General features: G+C 39.5%; 3 protein-coding genes across 3 annotated transcripts in view; all 3 read left to right on the top strand.

Annotated features, from left to right (window-relative positions):
• Positions 1-14,715, top strand: part of LOC139985127 (uncharacterized) — a 163,500-nt gene that overhangs the window by 44,255 nt on the left and 104,530 nt on the right. The window lies entirely within an intron of this gene.
• Positions 1-14,715, top strand: part of LOC139985122 (NLR family CARD domain-containing protein 4-like) — a 346,343-nt gene that overhangs the window by 244,040 nt on the left and 87,588 nt on the right. The gene's annotated exons all lie outside the window — the stretch shown is intronic.
• LOC139984443 (uncharacterized) overlaps positions 14,077-14,715 on the top strand; it is a 64,327-nt gene continuing 63,688 nt past the window's right edge. Inside the window, exon 1 of the mRNA XM_071998356.1 lies at positions 14,077-14,253. The gene's annotated coding sequence lies outside the window, so the exon portion shown is untranslated. The remainder of the gene's footprint in view (positions 14,254-14,715) is intronic.

Here is a 14,715-nt window from a genome sequence, read left to right as displayed (position 1 = left end):
ACAACAGTCCATTAAGCAACATTCCATGCTGTGCACCCGTCACTCACACTCTTAAGTATTAGTGTGGATCGTTAGCGTATACTGCCTAGCCATGAATCATGGATTAACATGACGTCACATTTTGACGTGCTATTTAGCTGTGCTGCCCTCTGTTCCTTTCACTGTTATACAATCAAAATCAAAGACACGATCGTGACTCCCTATCTTACCAATTCGTCTCAATTGACCTTTAATATTTGCTAGCATATATTACAGTAAACTTATTTATTATCACTGGCTTATCTAACTAAACACTTATACACTAAACACTTATAAGGTAAGATAACCCAGGCCCCGTTAAGTCTGTCGAAGGGAACTCTCTTGGAGTGTTTCTCTTGAGGCTAAATAAAGACTGAGTGGACGAGTGTAACATGGAGTAGTAAATAAAGAAATGAGGTAGATACATGTATGTAGACCGGTGTAACATGGAGTAGTAGATAAAGAAATGACGTAGATAAATGTATGTAGACCGGTGTAACATGCAGTAGTAGATAAAGAAATGACGTAGATTCATGTATGTAGACCGGTGTAACATGGAGTAGTAGATAAAGAAATGCCGCAGATAAATGTATGTAGACCGGTGTAACATGGAGTAGTAGATAAAGAAATGCCGCAGATAAATGTATGTAGACCGGTGTAACATGGAGTAGTAGATAAAGAAATGCCGTACATAAATGTATGTAGACCAGTGTAACATGGAGTAGTAGATAAAGAAATGCCGTAGATAAATGTATGTAGACCGGTGTAACATGGAGGAGTAGATAAAGAAATGCCGCAGATAAATGTATGTAGACCGGTGTAACATGGAGGAGTAGATAAAGAAATGCCGTAGATAAATGTATGTAGACCGGTGTAACATGCAGTAGTAGATAAATAAATGACGTAGATAAATGTATGTAGACCGATGTAACATGGAGTAGTAAATAAAGAAATGACGTAGATAAATGTATGTAGACCGGTGTAACATGGAGTAGTAAATAAAGAAATGCCGCAGATAAATGTATGTAGACCGGTGTAACATGGAGTAGTAGATAAAGAAATGCCGTACATAAATGTATGTAGACCGGTGTAACATGGAGTAGTAAATAAAGAAATGACGTAGATAAATGTATGTAGACCGGTGTAACATGGAGTAGTAAATAAAGAAATGACGTAGATAAATGTATGTAGACTGGTGTAACATGGAGTAGTAGATAAAGAAATGACGTAGATAAATGTGTGTAGACCGGTGTAACATGGAGTAGTAGATAAAGAAATGACGTAGATAAATGTATGTAGACCGGTGTAACATGGAGTAGTAGATAAAGAAATGACGTAGATAAATGTATGTAGACCGGTGTAACATGGAGGAGTAGATAAAGAAATGCCGCAGATAAATGTATGTAGACCGGTGTAACATGGAGGAGTAGATAAAGAAATGCCGTAGATAAATGTATGTAGACCGGTGTAACATGCAGTAGTAGATAAAGAAATGCCGCAGATAAATGTATGTAGACCGGTGTAACATGGAGTAGTAAATAAAGAAATGACGTAGATAAATGTATGTAGACCGGTGTAACATGGAGTAGTAGACAAAGAAATGCCGTACATAAATGTATGTAGACCGGTGTAACATGGAGTAGTAGATAAATAAATGCCGCAGATAAATGTATGTAGACCGGTGTAACATGGAGGAGTAGATAAAGAAATGACGTAGATAAATGTATGTAGACCGGTGTAACATGGAGTAGTAGATAAAGAAATGACGCAGATAAATGTATGTAGACCGGTGTAACATGGAGTAGTAGATAAAGAAATGCCGTACATAAATGTATGTAGACCGGTGTAACATGGAGTAGTAGATAAAGAAATGCCGTACATAAATGTATGTAGACCGGTGTAACATGGAGTAGTAGATAAATAAATGCCGCAGATAAATGTATGTAGACCGGTGTAACATGGAGGAGTAGATAAAGAAATGACGTAGATAAATGTATGTAGACCGGTGTAACATGGAGTAGTAGATAAAGAAATGCTGCAGATAAATGTATGTAGACCGGTGTAACATGGAGGAGTAGATAAAGAAATGACGTAGATAAATGTATGTAGACCGGTGTAACATGGAGTAGTAGATAAAGAAATGCCGTAGATAAATGCATGTAGACCGGTGTAACATGGAGTAGTAGATAAAGAAATGCCGCAGATAAATGTATGTAGACCGGTGTAACATGCAGTAGTAGATAAAGAAATGACGTAGATAAATGTATGTAGACCGGTGTAACATGCAGTAGTAGATAAAGAAATGACGCAGATAAATGTATGTAGACCGGTGTAACATGGAGTAGTAGATAAATAAATGACGTAGATAAATGTATGTAGACCGGTGTAACATGGAGTAGTAGATAAAGAAATGCCGCAGATAAATGTATGTAGACCGGTGTAACATGGAGTAGTAGATAAAGAAATGACGCAGATAAATGTATGTAGACCGGTGTAACATGCAGTAGTAGATAAAGAAATGACGTAGATAAATGTATGTAAACCGGTGTAACATGGAGGAGTAAAGATATGCCGTAAATAAATAAGTATAATTTCAAGTGGTTCTTCGAGTAAGCTTTCTCATTTTATCAGTAAAACAGCACATGTGGAAGTGAGTAGTAAGAGTACAAGGACAGGACAACACAAGTCCACCAGTAGATAACTTTGTATCCAAAATCATTTTGTTCAAGAAGGACACTGTAAGACATGATAAATGTATGCCGATGTAACATGGAGTAGTAGATAAAAAATGCCGTTGATAAATATATGTAGACCGGTGTAACATGGAGTAGTGAATAGTGAAATACCGCAGATAAATGTATGTAGACCGATGTAACATGGAGTAGTGGATAAATAATTGCCGTAGATAAATGTATCTAATTTCAAGTGGTTCTTCGAGTAAGCTTTCTTAGTTCATCATTAATAAAAGCACCAGTGGAAGTGAGTAGTATGAGTACAAGGATAACTTTGTATCCATAGGCGTACGGGACCATTTCAGTTTGGGGGGCAGAACTTTTTGTGCCCGAAAGTTCCCGTGACAAGCGGAGCGCCACCGTCGGTTGGCGCGTAGCGTACAAGAAAATTTTTGGCACACAATGCCTCTCAGATTGCCGGAAACGGCACTTCTGAGGCCTTGCAAGTTGCATCTAAACATTCTTTATTTTATAATCTCACGTTTTAGAAATTTACACTTCCCCAAAAATTTGGAATATTAGAAGAAGAATAAATGGTAACATCACTTTGAAGGGGAAAAATGGGACAGTATATTTTTTAAGCTCCTATAGTTACCTTATTTATTATTTTAACACAGTACTCAGCTACCTCCAAAAAAACATACATTGTTCAACGACACGTAGGCGGGATAATGTCGCTGTGTCGGGTGAGACTGCAATTTGTCTCACAAAAAAAGTATAAAATATAACAAAGAATATGATAAACCTGTACCTCTAGGCCTGTAGGCACCCCCACCCCCCCCCCCACCATCCATGAAAAAGAAAATGTTTCTTATATACACTCATGTCGGAGGTGTCCAGGCAAGGGCGGCGGAAGCACTTTTAATCTTGGGGGCACCGACATCAAAGGGCACTTTGCAGAAATTTGATTGGACTGATGCAGCTTGATATTTAGTACCCTTTATAACTCTTATTGTATTATCTTATTTGTATGTACACATCACTCCATCAACGCCCCCCCCCCCCCCCAAAGGAAAATATTCATACTAGCACTGCAATATCCAATGCGCAAATTGGGAAACAAGGAACAAGTTTTCTTTTGAGACAAAATGAGGTGATATTTTGCTTGTTGCTAATGTAGGAATCTTCCGAATTAGAGTTTTTTTCTTGTTTATATCTAAAACAATTTTTTTCCATTCGAAATAGCTTTGAGTTTGACGCACAGAAATTCATTAAAAGTCACGGGCTTAGCCAGGATTTGCAAAGTTGTGTGCACGGCTATGTGAGCGGAGCGCCACCATTAGTTGGCGCGGAGCGTACTAGAAAATTTTTGGTTTAACAAACCCCTCAGATGGCCGGAAACGGCCCTTCCCGAGTGTTCATTCTGGTTCCCTGGCCTCTTGCTAACTTGAGGCACCTCACTTTTTATGCAGAAAAACGGCACAATTTTAACCTGAGGAAAAGTGGGGGGGGGGGGGCACGTGCCCCCTGTGCCCCCCGGTTCCGCTGCCCTTGGTCTAGGTATACAATTGACTAGTTAGGAAAAAAAATGATCGTGCAAAAAGCGTGGTAGCCCAGATGAACTGCGCTTACGGTGGTGTTACACGGAAATATTCGGGAATCATGATGCTAAATAAAGAAAATCTTGGATTTGCCGGGCAAGCTACTGCATATTTATATATATATATATATATATATATATATATATATATATATATATATATATATAGATATATATTTATAGCAAAAGTCCTGAAAAATTCGGGCAGCCTAAGAGGAGAAAAAAATATATGTAAATATATGTATATTTTTTTTCAAGAAATTCGGGCAATAGTCCTGAAAAATTCGGGCAGCCTAAGGGGAGAAAAAAAATATATATATATATACATATTTTTTTTTCTCCTCTTAGGCTGCCCGAATTTTTCAGGACTTTTGCCCGAATTTCTTGTCCTCTGGAAATTTGGGGGGGGGGCAGTCTGCCCCCCTGCCCCCCCCCCCGCCTCGTACGCCTATGCTTACAGTGATTTATTGTAACATATTGACACGAGCAACGTCACTCATACATTACTACCAGAGATTTTGTACTACGCTTCTACGCTCGATATCTTTCTGCGTAGCAGCAACGCTTTTGCAGTACTAGAAATAACTTATGTGACATGTCCAAAACAAATATAAAGTGTGTGTTAACTACAAATATATCGCACTAAAATCGATATCCGTTATCCGATATTCATTACACTCATTCTCTTTTAAAATATAATATTTCGTGTAGTTTGTAGACTACGTTTATATCAAACTAATGCGCAAACGAATTTACACAAAACTGTGTTTCATAGACATGGCAAATAGTTAATCAAAGCATGAACACAAGTTCTGGACAAATAAAAGTGGAATAAAAAGAGTATGATACATAAGATAATAATTTAAAGTTGGATATACGTTTTGACTAACACGAAATGTTTCAAGTTTCTAGATCTGCTGTAAATCTTTATTTTACAGGGCGCTCGACATTATCCCTAGATCAGTCTCTTCGCGGAAGTTCTTTCGGAAATACTTCCGTGGCTCTTTAAATCTTAGCTTTTTGCTGTTGGTGGTGGTGAATTTTTCTTCCGCAGAGATTAAACTGATGTGCGGTTACGAGCATTGAACCTGCTGTTATTGGTAAATATAATATGATAGTGTCATATATACACCGACTAACTTTAACCAGTGGCGTCACCAGACTTTCCAGTCTGGGGGGCACAGGGGGTGCACTTTGGTGGATACGGATCGCCGTCCTGGGGGAGGGGTCTAAGGGGAGGGGGCGCCCCCTCCAGGCGCGGCAGAACGGGAAAAGTATTGGGGGGGGGCTAATGTGTAGAGACTATCTAAGAGGAGCGCCACCATCGGTTGGCGCGGAGCGTACAAGAAATTTTTGGGTTTTTCAAACCCCCAGATGGCCGGAAACGGCACTTCCCGAGTGTTTTATGCTGCGAATACCTAGCCCTAAAATATGGGTCTCAAGCCTGCAATTTCTCAGATTGCACGTAAAAGTCTGTAAAAACATTGTAATTTGTATATTCGATGGTGTTTTAAGAGAGTAGCTATTACTCGTAGTGTACTCGCAAAGACGTTTTTGAGTATAGTAAGGGGATGTTGGAGTACTGGCTGAAATGAAGCAAGTCATTGGCCTAAGACGAAGTTGTGTTGCGCTTACCGGTACTCACACTCACTGCTTCCACTTTTCACGGGGCGTGCAGACGCGGTTGGGGTGACAATGTTGTCTATAGCCAGGGGACGGGCCGAGGGTCCCCCAGCATTTACTAAAATTATTACACCTATATAGTATACGTGTGCATCGGACAGATCGACAAGTATGCATTGAAAAATGGGCAGATGCACGTTTCGGAGCCTTGGTAAATATTGGGGGGGGGGGCTTATCATGCATTTGCCCCCTCAACTTTTTCATTGGGGGCTGAGCCCCCCAAGCCCCCCTGTTCCGCCGCCACTGCCCCCTCCCCTTTGGAAAATTTTCGCATACGGAGGATGGGCTAGATGCAAAATGCTGCCACATTTGATGCTAAATTCGATCTGAAGATATCTCCAGAAATTGCCATTTTTGAGGTAATGATTTTAACAAGGGGCAGAATTTTGCAGAGGATATGAACCACATGCTGTCGATATTACGCCTAACCCTATATCAATAGAACCTACATTTGTTGAATTAATGTGTGCATGACCCCCGACTCCTTTCTTGTCTTTCTCGTTTTCGCCCATTATCTGTTAAGATGTAACAGGTTCCAGCATCGTTATTGGCTCCTATCAGGGATCTCACCATGCAATCCAAAGTTTGATCACACATCGAGTATGGCTCAGTATGCAGGTGTGAACATTCGCCATTTGTTCCTACAAGCATCTAACCTCAAATGACCCCTGCACCCCCTACACAACAGGGTTGTGGGTCCACAAATATAGGCCATATGGGTCCACAAATATAGGCAAGTATGGTGCCTGCGGACCCTCACATTCTCACATTTCATCAGCTCCTAACCTGTCAACCTCAGACCAAGGCAACATATTGCAGTACCCTCCCTTCTCACAGTCATGTAGCTCGCGAAGCGGACGTGTATATCCGCTGGTATGGCGTGAGCACTGACACATTCAATGTAAATATCGACACCTGTTGTGATGGCGCAGGTCACGACTTCGATACCCTTATGAAAAACCAACTCAGATGATGGGAGTTGAATATAACAAAATATATATATATTTTTTTACCAACCCAAATCTCAGATGGGGGGGGGGGGCACTCGGGGGGCACTGGGATTTCCAGGGGGCACGTGCCCCCCTGGCCCCCCTTGGCGACGCCACTGACTTTAACCTGTTGTTATTGGTAAATATAATCTGATAGTGTCATATATACACAAACCAGCTTTAGGAGAGAACAGATCGTCATTTTTTGATTCCAGAGTGTCAGCTCTCGCAAACACAGCAACGAGGCTCAAAGTGATCAGAAAACACGGTTTTCCGTTTTTTTTTGGGGGGGTGAGGGGGGGGGCTTGGTGACACCAGTTTTCACTTTAATTACCTTACCTTTTTTTCTTATCTTATCTTGATTATCTTATATTATAATTGTCTTATTAGGACTTATATGACAGCACCATTGGATAGGACGCTGGAAAGGCCCATTGAAATCAAAATGACTGGATCAAATATCGAACGACTCTATTTTGTGACTTCATTACATTGCGTGTAGAACTTCAGTTCATCGTTACTTGCGAGATAATAATTAACATATCTAATTAATCTGACATTGTTTCAGCAACTTGATCCTTCAAAATGCTATATTTATTCTAACAATATCCATCACTTTACCATAACCAAGTTAATCGTGTGTTGCTATCAACCTAATTGAGGGCGTATGACATACTCGGTGTAAAAGCGACCACCAACGCGCTAGACCATCTCATTCAGAAAAAGAGTGAACATTGAAACTAAACAGATCAAACACCAAACTTGGGTGTGAGAGTATTGAATAATCTGATAGATATTGAATATCTGATAAATGTTGAATAATCCGATAGATATCGTGTATTGTTCTGTCTCATCGAAGGACATGATAACACGACGATGACATGGTATAACATGATTCAATTCTCTTTTCCAATAATACTGAAAGATCCCTGTCTATATAGATGGAATAGGTTTTTGTCCGTTGTCCTCGACCTACCAGGGACGACGGAAAAGTTGTAAATCATGAGGAGTGGTGGTGTGCGTGTGGTCTAGGGGAGGGGAGGTGGAGGACAATCCTCGAGGGGTAGTGGTGTTTGTGGGGAACGACCACCAAGTGACATATAAACTTGAAAAGGTTACTTTTCATTAAAAAAAAGAGCATTTCTTATTATAGGAACCAATCTCAACGTTACCCTGGTTGTATCGATGAGCAGACGAAGTAAATGACAGAACAAGATTAACAATACTGTTTGCTGTTATTGTGTGATGTAGATAATCTTCAGTACGATCAATATAAAAGAGAGATATGCTAAGTAATGTAAATACAGGGAAGATTAGCAAATCAGAGGCAAGCAGAATAGGTTGAGGTTCTTAAAAAAATAACATTCAATTAAGACCAATAATCCAATTCACTGAAAATGTTTAAGAACAGAGTATGTGTGATGTAGATAATCTTCAGTACGATCAATGTGTAAAAGAGATATGTTAAGTAATGTAAGTACAGGGATTAGCAAATCAGAGGCAAGCAGAATAGGTTTAGGTTCTTAAAAAAATAACATTCAATTAAGACCAATAATCCAATTCACTGGAAATGTTTAATAACATAGTATGCAGGCTTGGGGTAATCGTAATCAGTAATCATAATCGATTACAATCGATTACATTTTTTGAAGTAATCGTAATCGATTACTTTTGTGAAAATTACAAAGTAATCGTAATCGATTACTTTTGTGAAAATTACAAAGTAATCGTAATCGATTACAAGGGCAAAGTAATCGTAATCGTATTACATTTATGATTACAGTGAAATTTGAATGAGAAGGGCAAAATTAGTAGAAATGATTAAAACTAATTCTTACTATTGGCTTTTAGTGTGACCAAAGAAGTGTTCCTGCTTCTAGAATTCTCTAGCACAATAAACTTATACTAAGAAGTACTGGGGATTTGATCGCCATATTCAAGGATTTTTGATCACCTGAACTATTCTGTTCAATGCTGCCTCTCAGAGTTCGCAATCCTTTTGCATACACAACTGGTTGTCTGTTTAATTGTCTGTTTAAATTGTATTTTTTACTGGACTTATGGGTTACACATCTTAAACATGTTAAGGCATAAATGTGTAATGCCTGGTAGGAATTGTAGATATACTTCCACAATTTTGTCCGTATATACTGTAAATGCCCTTCCTTTGCCCTATTTCATTGCCCTATTTCCCGACAGAGAGTTATATTAAACAGATATGCAGAGGATTGTGCAAGTAACCATAATGTAATCATGATTGTAATCACGATTTCATTACAATGTAATCGTAATCGATTACTTCAACTTTAGGCTGTAATCGTAATCATACATTCTCAAGTAATCGTAATCGATTACATTCAGATGTAATCGCCCCAAGCCTGATAGTATGTGTGATGTAGATAATCTTCAGTATGATCAATGTGTAAAAGAGATATGCTAAGTAATGTAAATACAGGGAAGATTAGCAAATCAGAGGCAAGCAGAATAGGTTGAGGTTCTTAAAAAAATATAACATTCAATTAAGACCAATAATCCAATTCACTGAAAATGTATAATAAAAGAGTATGTGTATCGATGTGCATAACAAGATATAAAGGACTGAACATTCCACAGCTTTACCTGAAACATTTCGATTATGGGGTTAATTACCATAACAATTGGACATCATTGGCAAGAAAAGTAGTTTTAATGTTCATCCATATGCAAATTTTGCACTTGGATTCAACTACTTCACTCAAAGATGTCTCCTCTTTGACATATCATATCTACTAGAGCACATGATCAGCGTCTGGATACCGCGATTGTGTTTTTGAGCGAATTATCAGTCACTCCATACAAAAATATAACTCATTTGCATATTGGACGTTTGTAATAAGGGGGAGGGGGAATAAAATAGTAACAAATTAAGGAATATCTCTACAGCTTTCGGAGCTTCGCCCTGGTACCCTACTGGGGATTTCAAATACACATCAGTACAACGGAATTTCTCTTTGAAATGTATTTATTTTTTCCTCTTTCTGGATGTGTTTTCTTGCTTAAAACTCGATACTAGTTTCGGCGTATCCAGAAGGGCTAAGGACAGAGAAAGCCCCCCGCCCCCTCCTCCTCTCCCACACGCAAACATTTTAGGGGACGCAACTGGGCTTGTCAAAAAAGAAAATCGCAAACGAAAAGTAAATTGCCATGATAATACTGGATAGGCTGATTGCGTTTATAGTATGGCGTGGTCTGGTCTGGTCATCAGGTTTGCCTCATTAGCCACACTATGCATATATCGAAATTCCTCAGTAATAGATACTTCAGTAAATAACACTTCTATATAGACAAAGTTCTCTGCGTCACATGGTACCGGCTTGTCGTCTCTATTATAAACAACATCTCATTTGAGTCACTGATATACGTACAGTTGTATACTTAAAATGTTTTTCATCGTTAATATATAACGTACCATAGGCACTGGCTGGGGGCCTCACAATCATATTGCGCTCTAGGGAAAACCATGTTGGGCTATAAAAATATGGGATATGTGACCAGTGCAAAGAGGGGACCCGGTAGCGAGCTTTTTTCCAAACAGGTTTGTAATTATGTGTAAATAGTCTATCATGATTGGTCGGAAAAGTTACGTCATCACCATTGTAATCTTCACTTCGAGGTTAAAAAAAAAATCGTTTATTGCAACAAAGATATACCCGTTATATATTATTCAATAGTTTCCTCTATATATGATTTTGCCCAATAAAGATACGTATACCTCAACCAGGCGCGTATTCAGGATTTTCAAACCCGGGGGGCGCGAATTACTATCTAAGCGGAGCGCCACCATCGGTTGGCGCGCAGCGTACAAGAAAATTTCTTATTTTGATACCCCCCAGATCACCGGAAACGGCACTTCTCGGGCTTGAAATGACCAACCAGATGTACACTTTTTGCCTGAGAACCAAGTATTTCCTAAAAGTTTTTTTTTCCATCCATAACCTTTTTGAAGATTGTCAACCCGGCACACATCATGTTCGACCTGATCGCATATCCTGTGGGTCTTTGCTTTTGTAGGTGATTCTACGTCGCGGCCCTCAATACCCGTCAGCCCCACTTTTCAAGGTTTTAAGCCCATTATTTGTTCAGAATTTGAAACTTCACATTTCTCGTGAATAAACTCACTTGAAAACATACCCATAATGTTGTACAAAATTTCATCTATGGACAACCAATATAGAAAAACTTCCTTCAACCCCTAACAGACCGGTCAAAATTGCACGAGTAGAGGGAAGTGTGATACAGAATGTTGGTCAGAAATTTTCGAAAATTCAGACACAGTTAATTTATTGGTGTACACATATTAAAACCTGTTATAACGGCTATTGTAAAACTTGGTTGAAGGAACAGAAAAAATAGCAGATATATCCGAAACCGAACACTACACACATAGGCGTAGGAGGCGCGGCGGCAGTGGCGGAGCTAGGGGTATTGGTCAGGAGGGGCGAGAATGGTCTGTAGGGACGCTTTCGACACTATCTAAGCGGAGCGCCACCACTGGTTGGCGCGTAGCGTACAGAAAATTTTTGAGTAAAGATACTCCCTAGATCGCCGGAAATGACCCTTTCCGGGCCTGGCTAATTTGCAGATAAACGAAGAATAAGGTGTCATCGCCAAATTACACCAAGAAAATGTGAGAAATGTCAATAAGTAGATGAGAGCGCAATAAAAAAGTCAATAATCTAGAATAAGTAAAAAGTGGTAAAGAGCTGAAAAAGGCTCCAGCAGTCCATTTGAGTCCGTCGGGGGGGGGGGGGGCATCCGCCCCTGACCGTATGGACGCCCCGCCACTGCGCGGCGGGGGTGCAGCCCCTAATTCGCCATTACTAATGTAAAAGAGAATTTTGACATAATTTGACCTCCATGCTTTTTATACATCTACATGAGACATGTCGTTGTTTACATTAGCATCCCGCGGTATACTGCGCAATTTGAACGGACCGTACGGTACATGATGGCATACGATGTAATAACCGATGCTTGCTTATATGATATTGACATGAACACGTTGAACGCGCGCTTCGCGCGCGAAAATTTTTGGTTATTTTTTCAGGCAAGTCGGACAGTTTTGAGGCTTTTCATCCTGGAACGCCATTTTCATGCTCACTGATATGATGTGATATCTGCTGTTTGCGTTACAAATTCGAACAGGCGCGTAGCGAGGAATTTGCCAAGGGAGGGGCGAAGCCTGTAGGCAAACTATCTAAGCGTAGAGCCACCATAGGTTGGCGCGAAGCGTTCAAGAAAATTTTGGCCGAAAATGCCTCCCAGATCGCTGGAAATGGCACTACCCAGGACCATTTGTTAGCGCGAAGCGTACAAGCAAATTTTGGCCGAAAATGTCTTCCAGATCGCTGGAAATGACACTTCCCAGGCCTTGTAAGTTGAATCTAAGCACTTTCTATTTTGAAATTACTTAGCGATATCATTTAAAAAAATGCTGAATGGGGGGGGGGGGGCGGGCGGTCGCCCCCATCCCCAAAATCGTCATGTTCCCCGACGACACGGTCGAGTTCGAGACCAGCCACAGTTGGTTTCACAGCACAATTCTACACACGCGTTATGATAGACCATATATAGTATATATATAGATCATTAGTGAGAGAGGAAAATGGAAACGTCAAAAAATGTCGGTGTAAAGGGTAGGGTGAGTCACACTTTAACGAAATCATTGATCCGTCACTGGCTACCCTTCAGCGCTGTAATGATGTCACTCTTCCTATTTCTCTTCGCGTTTTTCTTTTACTCCCTCCTTTCTCCTTTTTCTCTTTCTTCTTTTTCTTTTCCCTTCCTTCCTCTCCTCCTCCTCTTTTTCCCCTCTTTTTTCCTTTTTTCTTCCCTTTTTTTTTCTCTCCTCTTTTTCTTACCCGGGGGGCGCGCGCCCCCAACGCCCCCCTGGATACGCACCTGTCAACAGTTCAGTTGTAGAAGTTAAGCCTTGATTATTCGCGTATACCATTTTCAAAATTTTAGACAGTCCTAACCTAGTCGCGCAATTCACTCACGTATTGTACCGATTCAAACTATTGCTGTTGTCATGTTTAGCATATATTCATTTAAGACTCGTAAACTCTGCCGTGAAGTTGATCTTAGTACGCCCGTTCCACGAAACGAATTTCGATATCAATAGAACGGCTCACAATTCTTGAATACCGTAAACACGAACCCGATGGAATGTAGCGTATGTATCATAAGTAAGGTTAACATTAAAAGTGGTCATGGCCCCATCTCGGATCATCAGTCGGGGGGGGGGGGGCGTTCAGTCGGTGGATTGTTGCAATCTTTTGGGTGAGATGTGGACTCGGGCTACGGTTGCATCATCACCTCTCACTTCATTTTTTAAGTATTTATTAGTAAAACATTGCGTTGAGGGTTACTTTAAGTCTTAATATACAGTCTTAATCTACAGGCTTTATAGTCTTAATATACATCGGAATACACAATTGTATGTATATATTTTCTTGATGGCTGTAACTATAACTTTGTTCTTCCGTTCATTTCCATCCTGTCTTGCTGAAGTTAATCAACAACGGAAAACTGACCGGGACGATCAATTTGAACAGAGTAAAATATTTTTTGTTTCTAGAACGGGACTCTAAACACGGACCATTGCAATCCTAATATAATCCCGCTTCATAGCTTCAATTATTTCTAAACTCTCTATTGTAAAATTGTGTATATTTTTATAATTTTTTATATTTGTGTTATGAACAGTCAGTGGTTTTACGTTGTTTTAAAATTCGTAAACCAATCTGTACATGACATATGCAGAGTTGGCCATCACCGCTTGTAGTTTCATCTACACAGTTTGCGTACTTAACAGGCATATTACGCACATAGGACAAAATACATCGGAAACTTACAATGTTTGCGTATTAATGGACGTAACAGCGAGCATTGCATATACTTACAGCAGGTACTTTGAACGTCTGATATGACAGAATAAACACAGCAAGGCATAAATATCAGATATGAATTGTATTATCAAATAAAGTCTTTGATTGTGTAAACTATAAAACATAAACTTTGAAACCAGTTAAACTATAGACTGATTCCTACCGATATCTATTTAGCATCCAGGATCGTACGTTAGAACGTCATATGACCCACACGACGCCATCTTGTCAATTGGATGTTCTTCATTCCTGTTTCCGTACGTTTTTTTGTGTGGTGATTTTCATCTTTCATTTAAGGATTCAAGGATTCTGGACTTAAATTCTACTCTGGGTGATAAACCCACAGAGCGATGATCGTACTGGTAAGTAGCGTACAGGAGACAGTAATGGTGTGAAGCTATGTGTGTACTGATATACTGAACACGTCATAAATAACACAGGCTATATTAAATTTATGACAACATATTACTATATAAACATGGCGTCTTCAAGGCAATTTTAATGTATAAGAATTATAATCCATGTTTGTATGATCATATTTTTATATCGATTTAAATATTTCATTAATTTGAAGGGAAGAATTTTAAGCTCATGTTAGTGTAACTCTTATTATGTAAATCCTGGTTATTTAATAGTTCATTCATGCAGCTACAACATATCTCTTCCAATTAGAACATGTGCTATCCTTTCACTTTATTGTTGTCAGACCAGATAATAAATACACTAACAGTGAGTCCTGTCGAAACAGAAATATAGAATTGTAATACTTTCATAGCAGGAGTTACGCCTTTGGGCTTAGGTCTAAATTAAATGAATGAATCGGA

Source organism: Apostichopus japonicus, chromosome 17 (genome assembly GCF_037975245.1).
Source record: "Apostichopus japonicus isolate 1M-3 chromosome 17, ASM3797524v1, whole genome shotgun sequence".
NCBI lineage: Eukaryota > Metazoa > Echinodermata > Holothuroidea > Aspidochirotida > Stichopodidae > Apostichopus > Apostichopus japonicus.
Note: the sequence above shows the minus strand (reverse complement) of the source record. Positions and strands in the feature narration are given on the sequence as shown.